The sequence below is a fragment of the Pelecanus crispus genome, chromosome 12 (genome assembly GCF_030463565.1).
Source record: "Pelecanus crispus isolate bPelCri1 chromosome 12, bPelCri1.pri, whole genome shotgun sequence".
Classification (NCBI taxonomy): domain Eukaryota; kingdom Metazoa; phylum Chordata; class Aves; order Pelecaniformes; family Pelecanidae; genus Pelecanus; species Pelecanus crispus.
This window is the reverse complement of record NC_134654.1, coordinates 17,267,881-17,283,173: the sequence shown is the minus strand read 5'-3', so window position 1 is coordinate 17,283,173 and position 15,293 is coordinate 17,267,881.

The window sequence follows — 15,293 nt, the reverse complement described above, 5'->3', positions numbered from 1 at the left end:
GGGATGGACCCAGTGTCACTGCAGAGCTTTATAGCAGAACAGATAGTTGATGCAGGTTCTCCAAAGTCAGCAGATGATTTTTCTGCTCAGTTATCTTGCTTCATGCCTTGGACTCCATCATTTTTTTTTTTGGCTCTGGATGATAATCCTGAAGTTGCCAGCCTTAATTACATTGTTGTGAGAAACAAGATACCAGGAGTTTTGGCTGGTCTTCTCCACCTTGATATGTTGTTGGCTGTGCAGCAGGTTCACAAAGGTATTCAGGATGTTAGAGACTTTCTTAATTTTGCTATGCACTTTGGTGTGCTGGTAAGAGCCTTTGTGGGGATGCCAGCAGGGCTGCTGGTGATCCAGGGTGTTCAGAGAAGAAGGTGTAAACTACTTTGGCAGCAAGTCTAACTGAACAGTTGTCATGCATATGAATAAGCCCCTTCTGGCCCTAAGCACAGTGCACCTGACCTAGCCATCGACCAGCTCTGGATGTCTTAATTTCATCTGAATCCTTGTCACGATCAAGCGTTTTGTAGGCAAGTAATGGCACAGTTTTTTTCTTTAGATGGTGGTGAGTATCGACTTGCTGTCAGTCTTGCATCCCACAGTGGTTCTCTCTCCCTCTCTGAGCAGCTGCACTTTGGGGATTTTTTTGAGGGAAACTGATTTATCCTGCTTAATCCACACATCTACCAGGGTTGTCCTGCTCAGCAGTGGTGAAACCAGAGTGAAACCTTCTCTCGGTCCATTGCTCTGAGGTACCAGCTAGGTATTGCTATTGATGGTGCCTGTGTGCTCAATGGGAAGTGTGGGAAGTCCTGTCTCAGCCTGACTTACTGATGCTTCCTTGCCAGTAACTTTTACCCAGGGGAGGAAGCTTTGGGAGAAGAGAGGCTGGTTAGGGTGGGGTCAGGCTATGAACTTCTTGAGGAATGATCTAGATGGCTTGGGAAAGTGGATCTGCCCATCTGTATAACCAATTAACTTAAAACTTTCTCTAGCCTTAACTAGCCATTAAAAAAGGAAGCTGCTCCTCTCAGATTCAAGGTACCTCTGTCATCTGAAAGGCTGAGGCTGCATGTATCTGTTGAGGACCATGGATGGCCACTGATACCAAAATGCAGACAAATTTTCGTAGTAGTTTATTGCAGAAGAGCAAATGTTAACCACCCTTTTTTTTTTCCCCCCCAAGCCACCAGACTGCTGGACAACGGCCTTGCAAACCCTTGTGTTTCTTTCTAGGGACTGACTCAACATGCCTGTAGAGCCCCCACTGAGTTTTGCTGTCCATGAGGATTTGGTCCCTCTGAGAAAGTAGATTTTCCCTGTTTGTTCTGGGGAGATGTGAGCCTCTGTGCTCAGAGCCCTTAAAGATGGTAGATCTTGTGATACCTCTTGTATGTCCTATTTTCTCAGTAACTCCCAACGAGGTGTAAATTATGGATGTTGTGTTTTGACCTTGTGATTGTCAGTATGTGTGTCTCTGCTAATTAATGCAGTGTAATTCCTGTGCTAGCAGATATTACCTCTAAAAATATCTAGAGATGCCTCTCTGATAAGGCTACAGCAGTAAGTTTTAGGCAGGGAACATGTTAACAACTGATCCACTCTTTAGCTGTAGAAAGCTTCTGATAATGGGGCTTACAAAGCTCCCTTAGGAAAGGAAGACAGGAGATATTGCCCTCTAAATGGGGATGACGTTTCAGTTGGTGTCAGCAGAAACCCAAGCTATTATTATGGCTGTAAGGAAAGCCCTCTGCATATGCAGTGATGCTTGAATCTGCTGTTCAAGACTGGAAGACAGACCCAAGCTGCTTGGGAGAGCATAAGTCCTGGCCCCCATGCCCACGCTAAGCAAATAGGGGGAAACCCTGGTGATATAAGCTGGAAAGAGTCTTTCCTTCAGATGTTCATCAGTAATTGGTTGGTATGTAGCTGTTCCTTTAGCATCAAGGTGGGAAGAGTCCAGCCCCATGAATGTGCAGGGAGGAGTGGACCTCTCGGCTGCTCTGGATCTGCTCTTCCCCCATTGTAAGATGGTGCTGCCTGGCAGTGGGAAGAGGCCAAGGGAACTGACCCTCTTCAGACGACGAGACGACCCCAGCATTGCTTGAACCCAACCTAGCCATGTGTGTCATCGTTTAGGGGAAGGCAGAAAGTCATTGCTTGAACCTGGACTGCTGCTTCCACTTGTCTTTCCTTCCCCAGCATCTCCGTCACTGAGCTGTGCGCTCTGCTTTGGTGTCTTGCAGCCTTGTGAGCGCCAAGGGACAGGATGGTTATTTCTGACTGGATCATTTGTGCGTGGTATTTATTTTTGTATTTTCTTGAACATGACTGTTGAGTTTCCTGGAACTGCTTGGCCCAAACCAGAGTCCTGTGCATGTTAACAGACTTACAGCTCATTTGCGCAGTGTGGCGGGTGCCACGTGTGGCTCTCGGATGTGGCAGGAGGGTGAAATCATCGTCCAGAATAGGAAATGGTGGCACAACTTCCCCCAGCTCCAGAGCACTTCTCCTTTTGGCACCAGCGCGCGGGAAGATGAAGTAAGAAGATCTCTGTTGAAAATGCAGAAGTGCAGGTTGCTCTTGGAAACCATCTCGATGGGCAAGCCCGTGGCAGAGCCCTTGTCCTCGGCCGGTGGGGAGGGGTATGTTTTTATGTGGATGGATTCAGCCGCGTGGCTTGTGGCTTCCTCTTCAGACAGGAAGTCTACTCAGCGTGTAATGAAAGGCAGAGGACGGGTAGGCTGCAGGCTCTGCAGCCTTTGCTCCAGAGAGTTGCCTTCTCCGGTTCTTCTGCCCTTGGGAGCTAGCAGTCAGTGGCCTTGCTTGCCCATGTGTTGTCTTAGATGTCAGCCCTGCTTGTGGTAGGTTGCTTAATCCCACAGGATTGTTCCCACTATCTGTGATGGTTTGTCTTGTGCTGCCGGAGAGGGAGAGCCATTGTCCAAGCCTGGGCTGTGCTCGTTTGGATGCTGTTGGCTGTTCACAGCGGCTGCTGCCAGGGAGGGACTAAGGCTGCCGGGGTTTTGGCTGGAATTTTCTTTGACGTCATTTGATTATCGAGTCCTACGTGCTCAGCAGTAGGGCAGAAACACCACAGGGAAAGTAGTTTATGCAAAAAAACACCTAGAGCCAATACATTTCCAGATACACAAATGACTTTTCAAGGTCACATGGCAGGTCCTGCAATAAACCCTGAGTCTCACCCACAAAATCCTTGAGAACAACTCAGCCGTGGCATAAGGCAGGTGATGGACTGTGTGAGGCCATGGGGGGAAGGTAGGTGTGGACACATGGGAGAAAGCATATGCAGTTAAGGGCACGCTATGGATGAAGATGACTGAGGGTAAGTCACTTTGCCTTTGTGGGCTACTGAGTCCCACATACAGCCACAGCAGATCTTTCCTTCACCAGACTGTGCTGGGTGCAAGCATTGCTGCTGCTGCAGCTCCAGGGGCTTTGGTGCATCAGGTGGAAGGAAGAGCACACATTCCCACCGAGGAGAGCAGCCTTTGTATCCTTCACCCCAGCTCTGCTGTCTGCTGGAGCATGATGTTCTCAGTCTATTTAGAGAGAGGGTGAGGTTGGGAGGGTCTGGAAGAAAAGCTGTTGTTGGGAGTGTTGTCTAGAGAGGAGGTTCTGTCACAAGGGAAGTGTACATCAGTGTTGGCAGTGACAACAAGCAGAGCGGAGCGGTTGTGAGTCCAACACTACAGCTGGTGCAGGACCTCCATGGTCTCTTCCCAGATCAACCAGGGGCTTGCCCTGACACCTTGGGTGAGTTACTTTTTCTTCTTTCAGCTCTTTTCAACCCTTTTTCTACCAGGTGCATGTTGGAGCAGTGAGTCCACGTATTTGGGGCTGTAGCACAAGCTGCCACCACCATTTCTGTCGATGAGGGATGTGAAGGGGGGCAATCCACAACTGACAATGCTGGGCTGCAAGATGTCCTAGTGCAGATGTGTTATTCCTGCAAATTGTGCTTCCTCTACTTGAGCTTTCTGCAAGAGAAGGACTAGATATGAGATTATGGAATATATATATATACACACCCCCCAGATGTAAGAAGTTTGTAGCCCTGGTTAGAAGTGTCTGGCCAGTCCTGTGTCTATCAGACATCTTCCAACATGCAGAAGGCCATGATCTAGATCAGCTGCTGCTGGAGGACTGAACTTCTACAAGTAGGGCTGTTCCACTCCATGCTGAAATGGCCAAGCCCAGGCTATGGGCTAAAACATGTTCAATTTGGGCAGATCATAGAGTATTTTCGGGTTTTGCCTGTCTCGGGGTTGCTAATATGGGAAGCTGTGGTTCAGCTTCTGTCACTTGCTTGGTTGGGTTGTGAATCTCAAGCCACGACAAACGGCTGCAGCTTTCTGTCTGAGAGGGTGGGCGTAAACTCAGCATGGGGAGTATCCCCTTTGCTTGAACTGGAGCTTTTGTCTTTGAAAGTCAAAGCAAAACCAGAAGAGCCACCTCCATCCCGTTGTGACAGTGAAGTCCATGTGAGTGTTGCTGTAGGTGTGTCTGCAGGGCCAGATTTCCCAGCTCTCTGTGTAGCCGCAGCAGTGTTGTGTCGGGCTATTGAACTGCTGTGGTGCACATCAGATTGCAAACTGGCAGAGCATCTCTGCCGTGATGCAAACACAGTTACGTGAACTGTTTAGACACTATTTCTTAGTATCCAGATTACTACTGAAACTGCTGAACTTCTAAGAGGATGTCTTCATTTGTGATGGTATGAAGGATCATGGTCTTGTAGCACTAAGTGACAAATGTTGGATCACTTTGACAGTAGAGTTAAACCCAAATCTCTTGTATCCCAGCAGGCAGCCTCATCTGCAAAGCCATTCTATCCTTGCCAAGGATGCTGCAATGGTTTAGGAGTGGTCCTAGGAGTGGAGAACATCAAAGAGATGAAGCAAAGGGTTTGTTTGACACCAGAATTTTCAGTGGGGAACAGAAAAGTTTCATGTATACAGAACTGAACTTTTTTTCCCAAAATCAAAAGCAGGAGGTAAATGCATACATCCTGTGTGCCTGTCTCCTGCCAGCATCCAAGCAGCCCTGGTGAAGGCGCTGGCAGGGGAGGTGGCAGCCTGCAGCTGGTCCTGCTTGTGTCCCCTTCGCTCCTTGTCTGCCAGGTAACGAGCTGTTATGGGAGTGAGAAGCTCTTCCAGCCAGGGGGGTATCTGAAAGCTCGATGTTTCAAAGGTTGGTTTTTTTTTTTTTTTTTTTCTCTTCCGCAGCTCTAATTTTAATGGCCGTGCTTGGGATAAGTACTTTGAAGCCTTAATTGCAATTATGAATCTTCCTCTGTTCCCAGGTTTCCCCTAATTGGCTTCCTGTGAGAATTTACAAAGCTGGTGAAAACAAAACTGCTGTTTTTGTGAGGGAGTTGGTAGCGTGAGATTCCTGAGCCCAAATAAAACTCAGCTCAGCTGAGACTTCTCGTGTGCTGCTGCGCGGTGCTGTAATCAGACCCGTGGCCAGACGCTCACAAGGGTGGCATTATATAAAACGTAAGCTGATTTACATGCTTGCATTTTGAAAGTGCTAATCTATTTTGACCACCCCCCCCCCCCCCTTTTTTTTTTTTCTTTTCAGCCTTCTCTAATCTTCTGCGATCTCTGCCAGGTTCCCAGCTCCTTTGGCTGGAATAGGCCCCAGCTAAATCCTTTATCTGTCTATTTGGCAACCCTGGGCAAAGTAGTTAGCAAACGAATAACACTTTTCCTGGCTCATTAATTAGATTTACTGAGCTGAGTGGTTGCTGCTACAAGAGTCTGGGCAAGGCAGTTCTGTATTTTGTTTCTTAGGAATTTGGGTTTTAAAAAACATAGAGATCGAAGGCAGTTCTGGTACTAGTGGTTGAATCCGTGGCTCCCCTGCATGCACTGCCGTTGAGAACACGTGTTTTACTCATGCATAGCTTTATTTCTGCAATTTGCTGCTGCCTGAGCATTTCTGATTGCATGTCATTGTTTTACTGCTCAAAAAGTTTGAGGATGGGTATCTGGTTACTGTGCTTTTGAGGTGCCCGTGGCAGGATATCTCGGTTAAGGCAAGTGGTTCTTGTGGGTTAGAAATAACCTCTGTGAAATATTAGTATGTTTTTATGTATTATAAATATGTTTTTTGACATGTCCTGCTCTGCCAGCCTTACCTGCCAGGGTTATAAATGTGATTGTAAAAGCTGCATTAGGAAATAAAAATAACAAGGTGAAAGAAAATTACGCTTTCACCTTTATCTGCCACTGCTTTGCAGCCAGCGGCTAACGGAGCATGCTGCAGCAGGAGCCCCTGCCTCTGCTTTTGGAGGAGGAAACTGAGGCACAGAGAGGTCACTCACCATGCCATGGCACCAGAGCTCTTGGTTTCTATTGCGGACTTTCGGTTCCCTTTGTAACCACTAGACAACACTGTCTTTTTCTTGGCTCGAGGTCTGAACAGTCTGGGCGGGAGGCAAGTGTTGGGGGTCTTGTCTTCTGTTGCAACCTGGGAACCCAGTGCAGGGGTGTTGGGGCACCCTGTGGATGCTGGTGGATGCTAGTGATGTTGATGTGCTGCTGTTGCTGTCATCCCATTTACAAATGGGCGACTCTGACATTGATAGACCAAAGTGGGGGTCACTTAGCCTGTGTTGGGGACAAAGGGAGGAGAGTGTCTCCAGACAAAGAGTGGCAGTGCTAAACTGGGCAGTATTTAAGCTCCTTGTGCATAGGGCACTTTGTTAGTATAAGCGTCTAAAACTAAAAATTACTTGCCCATGATTGGATGAGGTGATGCAAAAGACTGATAGATGTGTCTTGCTGCCTTGACCTCCTCCAGTCCTGTAGATGTGCAGGGCGTGGCTCCCCTTTGGTCTCCTATTCCTCAAGGTTGCCGTGACTTTCTCTATAAAGGGCACATAGAGGAGAAGATTCAAAGCCCCTTTGCCTGCATTCAGTCGAGCATTTGACCCTGGTAGATTTGGAGTGGCTGGTATTAGAAGGGGTACTGCATGCTGTGAAATGTCATCCCAGGAAGGTGATCCTGCTCCTCTCCTGGGCACAGCCTGCAGCGATGGAGGCTCAGTGCAGACCTGTGGCTGCTTCAGACCATGCCCAGTGCAGTGTCTGCCCCATCGGCTGGTGTCATTGGGTGTGAGAGGGTCTGGTCCTTCTTTCCTGGTCATTGCATTGCATTGTCGCTGGCTGGGAGCGGTTGGGTGAAGCACTGCAAATCCGGTGCTTATGAAGAGGAGGTCAGTGCTTTTAGCACAGGCTTCCTAAAGTGACTCTCTGTGTTATCTTTTAATGTACCGTGTCCAACGGGTGACAACTATGTAAAGGCTCTGAAGGGAGGAGGATGTTCGGCAATTTTTGAAAGCCAGGGTTGGTGCCACCTTCAATAGACAGACCCAAACAGGCTGCCTGTGCTGTCAGGCATCGCTGCCTTGAGGAAAGGGCTGGCTTTGATGTTGCATCCCTTGACTGTTGGAGCTGCTTTGCCTCTGCAGCCCTAGGGAATCAGAGGGTGGCTGCAGGCAAAACCAACCGCGGATGCTACATGTACTGTCTAATCTCGTTACCCTGCCTGCTAACTCATTTCAAATTGGTGTGGGTCATGCCTTGGCTGATACAAAGAGCAAAACCCTATGGTGATTTGGGGCTTGCACTGCTTGTGCTTGCAAAACGGTCACAGTGAGTAGAGACAGAGAAAGGCTGCAGTTACTGGAAGGAGTTTTGTAGTCAAAGAGCTGGGGGAGGAGAGCAGAAATAGCTGCAAAAGGTCAGAAAGCTGTGACCAAAAGCAATTCGCACTTAACCCACTTGAGAGTTGCCCTCCCAGAAAAGTAGCAATTGTTTATCTACCAAGGATCCACCACTGCTAGAGGCAAATTGGCTGCTAATTGGCCTGTCTGCTAAAGGCATAAGGGACAGGCTAGCTAATTAGACAGGTCTTTACACCTCCCCAGTTAATTTGGAGAGTGGAGCATACTCTCAAAGGAAGGTGGGCTCCCCAGGGAGGTGACCCGATCAGTTTGTTGGGTCTTTTGATCCCTCCCCGGGGTGAGCCCAGAGCTGGCAGGTGTGAGACACAAGCTTGGAACTTTGCCTGTCAAAATAATCTCACAGTTATTTTGAGTTAACGTTTTGAGGTTAAAAGCAAAGAAACAACCCCAGGTCTCCCTGGAGGTAGGAGAGAAGGGGAGTAGGTTGCTGCCACCCTGGGAGCGCTGGGGTAGGAAGCCCACAGGTCTCCTCTGAGCCTCCCAAAGCTGTGGGCTAGCAGAGCAGAGTGGCCTTGCTTTGCTGAACCTGTGCTGTGTGTTTTTTGTGTGGGTTTTTTTTTTTTTTTAATTATTTTCAAAAAAGACCATCTAGGCACTTCTCAGAAATAAGAAACGGTCACCGAGTGACCAGCTAAATTCAGGTGTGACCTGAGCAGTGAGTGTTGCAGCTGAAATAGGGTGGAAAAGCTGAGAAAAGCACAGAATAAATATGGTGAGTGGGTTTTACAGCAGCTCTGAGCATGAAATGCTCTGGGTTTAAGGTGCTGTCAGGATACTGGTGTGGCCCTGGTCCTGCTACAGTCTTCCTGGGTGCCTTTCCCCGTCAGCCTTGGTCCCTCATCACTCCTTGAATAGTAGTGCATTTTTCTTCCTCGGTGGAGCGAGTTGAGGATAAGGGCATTAAATAATGTCCAAGTCTGGTGCTGAGGGAATGGGGGGAGGGGTAAATAATTCCCAAAGATTGTGGCTACTGTGGGAGCTGGTGCTAATCTGGGTTTTGGGAATCAAGTGTTTCAGCCTTAGGGTGGTGACACGTGGTTTTTCAAGCACAGCCTGAAAACTGTAAATTTTTTAAACTCTAAAAGCCATGCAAGCATTGGGGCTGTTTTTCTGCAACTCCCTAATAAAGTGGGATGTGTCCAATGTCCCATTGGAGGGGCTCTGCCCAGACCCATGCCCCTTGCAGGGCCCTGCCACGTCACCCTGATTTGAGGCTGCTCCGGGAGGTGGCTGTGGCAAGCACGACTATGGGGACCACTGGGCATGGAGCTGGGAATGGAGGAAAAAATGATGGGAAGGGAGAAGTTTGAGGCTGGCACCCATACTGTGAGGGTGCAGATGGAAGTGGGGGACCTGCAGGCTTGAAACCAAGGTGAGAGTCTTCAGAGCCAGGCAGGGACTGCATGAAGAGGAATGCGATTGACCCACCATGGGTTTTTGGGGCTCGGTCCTGGTTTGCTAAAAATACAGCTTGTTGTAGTCCAGCCCCTCCTCGGCAAGCAACAGGACGTGTGTTTGTGAGCTGCAGCTGGAGTGTAACTCACTCCCATCTGTGCTTGTGGCTTGGGGCTTGGAGGGCTTGTTCTTTCAGTAGCTGAGAGCTGCTGCTGTTGAAGGGTGCGGTCAGCCTCAGCCCTGTGCTGGGCCTGCCCAAAACAGGCTCTGAGCCTTCTCTGGGTCCCTTGGGGAGGGTGACATGGCTAGCTCTGCTCAAGGGTGTCAGTGCTGCGATGGGAATGCAGGGGAAGCAAGGGAGAGCCTGTTGCATCAGTATCCCCATGTCCTTCAGGTGTGCTGCTGTCTCTAGGGACTAAAGGGCTTTTTCTGGTCTGCTGGGACCCACAACCAAGGCGCATCAAATCCCCAAGCTGCCCATGGGTCACCTCTTTGACCACTGTTTGTCCCTTTATCATGGTGAGAGAAGGACCCTGGTGATGAGCCCATGAGGGACATGACTAGGAGGTCTTCGCTAGCAGCATCCTCCTGATGAAACCCATTCACATCTGCCTCGCGCTTGAGACTCAGAGGAAACCCTGGCAAGCGGGACGGCAGGAGGATCTGGTTGTCCATCAGCAGCAGACCCTGTGTCAGCTCCAGTGATGCCCCTGTAGTTACCTTTTGCAATGAGGATGCACTTGGATGACAGTTTGCTGATCAGCTCCCTACCCCCAAATAGATGCTGGTGACAAATCCCATCATCACTAGAACTGGTCATCCAGTATGGAGAGCCCGTGGCAGCCCTGCTTTGTCCCAGGAAATGTATCCTTGCTGACAACCCCAGATTTGGGAGGATCAGACATGCACAGGGTGTGTCTTCATACCAGGGACTCCCAAGTGCCGTTAATCTCTGCTCCAATTCAGTTTAAAAACAAAGGGTTTGCGGGTTAATCTGATCATGGTTTGCTTTGGGGTTGGGGCCTCTGGGTTTTTTTTTTTTTTATTAGATAAGAAAATGCAACAGCACGAAGCATTGGGCTGGTTCTTACTTCAAAGCAATCACCATGTCATTCAGACTAGGTATTGCCATTGCAACACAATTTTAGAACAAAGAAAGAAAACAGAGACAAAACTAGAAACAGGAACCAGCAGATAAACAATACTCCAGTGCCACTGGCGCTGAGCTGAGCTCCTTCCTGCTGTCAACCATCTGGCAAGTCAGTGGTTGGGCTCAGGGGAGCCCAGCTCTCCTGGTCAGCTCTTCCCAGCAGGGAAACTAGCTGGGAAAGGATTGAAAAGCCTTTCCAATTATAGAAACATTTGTCAGGGTGTGAGCTGAGCACCCAGCTCTCCTCCTCTGAGCATGCTCAGGTGGCATGCCCCAAGTTCACCACTCTGACCCGGACAAGACGTTTCACCTGCTCATGCCGTGGGGTTAATGCCTTGCCCCAGCTCTGAGGAAGCCACAAGGTTCCACAGGGTGTGAAGAATTAAGTGGCAGTGGCTGGTGAGCTCTCAAAATGCAGGAGCACAGTCAGTGTTCAGGGTTACAGCTGCCTCAGGGATGCCGGAGGTGGGTGAACCAGCACAGAAGCACCCTTGGTGGCAGGTACCAGGCTGGCTACTGGTTTTCCTAGCCAGTGTCATTGAAAACTGGTGTGATGCTTGTCCCAGGGAGAGCCGGCTTGGTGAGGGCTCATTGCTCATTGCAATGTGAACCTAAACACTAGTGTGTGGAGGAAAACGTCTCATTTGATCAGAAATGAGAAGTTTCATTTTTTCTGGCTTGATTTTTACTTTTTGAATCACAGTCAGATGAGTGCAAACACTGTTTCAAAATGATGAGTTAAAAGGTTTCGTTCTGAGTTCTTGAGACCCCCCCTCTCTCCACTCTTTGCCTTGTGCACCCTCCGAGCAGACGCATTTTACTGAAATCCAGTCCAATGCACTGAGGAATTCGCTTGCCTTGAAACAGTTTCTCCCATTATTTTGTTCTTTTTGCTAAGTTTCTTGCAGCTGTGTTTTTGCTCCTACTGTGATTTCATTTGTTGCTTTTGTTGCATGCCATTCTGAGAGCTTGACCCTAAAGCAGCATCTCTGTTATCATTGGGGCTGGTCCTAAGGTCACCCCATGTGCTGACCCACAGGTGGGACATGGCAAAGCTTCATCCCTAACAGCCAGTACCCGATGCCTGGAGCATGTATAGGCTTGCTTCTAGCTGCCTGCTGGTGCGTGGTGTGAGTCCTGCTCCTGATGCTGTAAAACATGTCTGAGACTTTATCAGCTCAAGTGTAGCAGATCCTGGAGCAAAAGACAGCTAAGGTGTGCAGTATTAGGACCCTGCTTCTGATATTTTTATTTTTTTTCTTTCTGTGGAGCCTCTATTCTCTGAATCTCTGAAGCAAAAAGCAGTTGCAATTTGGAGTTGGTGTTTGTTTGTACCTCTTGGTTTTTTTTTTTTTTTTTGAGTTCACAGCATCTTCATCTTGTAAGTGTTAGCCTTAAGCTCTGGCTACTAATGCAGGTAATCTTGGGGGTGGAATTTGGGAAATCCCATTAAATAATTCCCATTTGCAGCAACCTGAAGGACTTGGATGGAGGTATTTGTGTGGAGCTGACATGTTTTAGGCATTTCTCAGCTTCCTGTTGGCTTTCTCTTCTGATCCCCTGAGCTGGGGGTACTTAGTGCCAGCTAAACAGAGCAAAGCTGTACCAGAGGGAGCTGCGGCAATAAACCACTTGTGATTACCACTGAAAAGGGCTGGTACTGTGGGATCTGCAGCCCAAACCCCAGTTGCTCTACTTCACTGGAGGTTCAAAATATTTATCCCCAGCCACTCCGGAAGCCTCTTCTCCTCCTGCGGCTCTGCAGAGAAGTGTTGCTTGCGCAGCGGAGCTGCGGCGTCCATGCAGACCTGCAGCCTGGGTAACCTGCTTCCCATGACCGCAGCAGTCCTGCTTTCTATGCATGGGGCGTCATATTTCTTTTTTTTTTTTTGGTGGTGTCGCTTGGGGCTACGTGATACTGAGTGCTGCCGGCTCTGATGTCACGTGTGTGTGTGTGTGGAGGTTCGTGGTTGTTCTGTTCCCCTCTCCCTTTCTCACCCTTCCTCAGGTCTTGCTCCTGCCTTGTGGCACGGCCTTGCAGCTCACTGCATTCCCCCTTTCAGTGCGTTCACCCTTCCCTGAGCTCAAAGCATCAGTGTGGCCTGTGGTGCCAGGCTGGGAAAGTCACGCTGAGCAATAAAAAGTCAATTCTGCCCTGTGTTAGGGAGAGTCCCTGTCTGGATTTGTAATTTCTACCTCCCCTTAGCTCCCCTGCCTGCAGCTTTGCCCAGCAGCATGGCCCTGGGGCGCACAGTGCTCCATATCTCCAGGATTTAGCTGTTGTATGACACCTTAGATGCTTTCTTGGTGGGTTCGCTGTTGCAGGCAAAGTGTTAGACACAAAATTGGTGACCAGAGGCTGCTTATTACAGGAAGATGGCAGGGAAGTTTCCCTTATTTCTGGCTCTCCTGCATGTTTTTTTTCTTGCCACCAGCTTGGATGATGCTCCATCCTTTGGTTGCAGTATGTTTTTAAACTCTTTTCTAAGCTGGAGGCTTTCTCCTCTGACCACAGACGTTTCTTTCTGCTCCATGCTGGTATGCTGTGTCCATGGTCAGCAGCCTGACAGACGGAGCAGCAGCACAAGTGACTGTACAGACGTGCAGTCATTAGGTGAGACTTAACTTTCAAACTGTCTTACAGTCTGCTGCTTACGGATGCTGTCTGTGCCCTGGCTGTAGACTATGTGATGGCCACCACTGTGCCTTCCCACAAAGCCATTATATTTTGTGAATGTGTATTGTGAATTAATTTGGACTTCTTTCTACAAAGAAGCATCTTGTGATCTAAGTCCATGGCTGGGCTCATGCAGTCCAGCTCTGCGTAGCCATGAGCTGGGTTACTGCATTGAAGCTAATCACCTTGCATTTAGTGGAGAGGGACAGGCATGTCCTGGCAAGACACAGGTGACCATCTTAGATACCCCTCAGCACAAGCTGAGCAGTCCCAGGTAAGTAGCTCAAAAAGAGGTGTCTGAATTTAGCTGTCGGCAGTTTGGTGAGATGAATCACATCTCACGTTTCGATTTCTTGGGCTGGGCTGAGCCCCCCTTCCTGCACTTCTGCCAAAGAACCCCACTGGCCCCCAGCCCCACCAGACCTGCTGTGCCCACTGTGGGACTGCCAGATGGCATCCAGTGGGGAGCAGGCAGCCAAACCTGGACATAAAACCCAGGTGCTCCTTTGCTCCTTTTGTGTTACCTTCTGTAGGTGCTGTTTGATATTAAAAAGACTCCGAAACTGCTTTTGCACGTTAGGTGCTTTCCCTGCTCTGTGGTGGGAGTCTCTCATTCAGCCCGGTTCTCAGACATGGTGAGAACAAGGAGCGATCTCTGTGTCTTAGTAAGCTTTCCAGTTCTCACATTTTCTGGTGTAAATGAGGCTTTGCAGTTCAGCAAGGCAACATTGCCCTGGTGCTCAAGGAGGACTCAAGTCCTGCTGTGCACTGAAGATCTTTACCTCAAGGGAGCTGCCAGGCTGGTACCTCTCTTCTTCCCAAGACAGCATTTACCACTAATAAATCAGATCTTTGTTTCCTACTGTTAGCACGTAGGGATGACCTGCACCATTCCTGTAGTGAAATAATTCCCCTTAGTATGGTTATCCTGTAGGCACAGATGCTGTTGTTATTCCAGAAGCAGGTTTTCTTCTTGTGCCACAAGTTTTATCTTCTGCTTTAGGATGAAATCACTGTCTAAATCTCTCTTTCCCATTTCACTTCCAGAATCCTGCAATATGTGCAAACCCCACAGCAATTTTTAGTGTTGCTGGTTCATATAATGGCTTGTTGCTCATCTATTACATTAAGGCTTTCTATGCATGCTGCTTCACCTGTCCCAGAGTAGGGGACTAATTGCTGTGAAAATCTTCCTTCCAGAGCAGTTCAAGAAATAAGTTGCATCAGTTGCTGGTGAGATCTCCCAGTGGACAGTCCCATCCTTCCCAGCAGAGGTACATCCCTGTAGCTGGACACCTCAAATGTGGAGTCTGCCAGTGATGAGCAGGGTGGCTTATTCCTGGCTGTAGTTTTGCATATCGATGTGATTGCTGAACCCCACAGCCACCCTGTGTGTTCAGGAGGCCAAATGCTTTCCTGTGTTGTTTGTTCAAACCAATGTCTAATTGACCTTTTGGTGGTTTTGGTCTTCTGAAAAACCACCTTGGCCTTGGTGTCTTTATCACGAGTGTGCTACTTGGTGCCATTCTGTCTGGATGACTTTTCCCTGGCATGTGTTCCTTCCTGCACACTTGCATTGTGGATCCTCACCATGAAACCCCCGAGTCTGCACTGCTTCTTGGAGCTGTTTCTGTTCTGGTTCATTCATTGGTACCCTGATGGCAGAAAATATTCACAACACTGGCCCCAGTTGCATTTGTTCACCCCTTAGCCTGCCTTTCCAGCCCTGTGCTGTGTGATCCTGTCCTGCTGCCCCTTCCCAACAGCATGTGTGATTTGTTTACCCCCTAAATCCTGCTCTGGATGTACCTTGCTCGGAGACCCATCACTAAGGTCTTCATGTCTCACCTTGGAGTAGAGCATGAATGAGATGTCCATGTGCCCTTAAGCCTCTCCTGTGTCCACTGTCAAACTAGATGGTGACTGAGCTGGGCTTGCACAGGCAGCATTAAATTACGGCTTTTTGTTTCAGATTTTCCTTTATGTCCTGGAAGAAGATGCTTAATTTCTGGTGTCCGCTTCCTTTCTTCCCTCCACACCCCAAGAAAAGGAATAAGATAACAGAGGGGGTTAACATCTCTTTTCCTGTTTTTGTTTGCCCATTGGTTGTATTTTGTTATGTGTAAGTACAGCAGATAGCATCATGGGGACCTTGCTGTGGTTCATTTGTAATCTGTCCTGTTCCAAGTAATTTGGCTCCTTGCTTTATAGATGAGAAAAGGGGGCAGTCCCGCAGGGTGCCTAGGCACTGCTATGACTGACTTCTCAAGAAGTCAGACTTAATGACAAATTTTTCA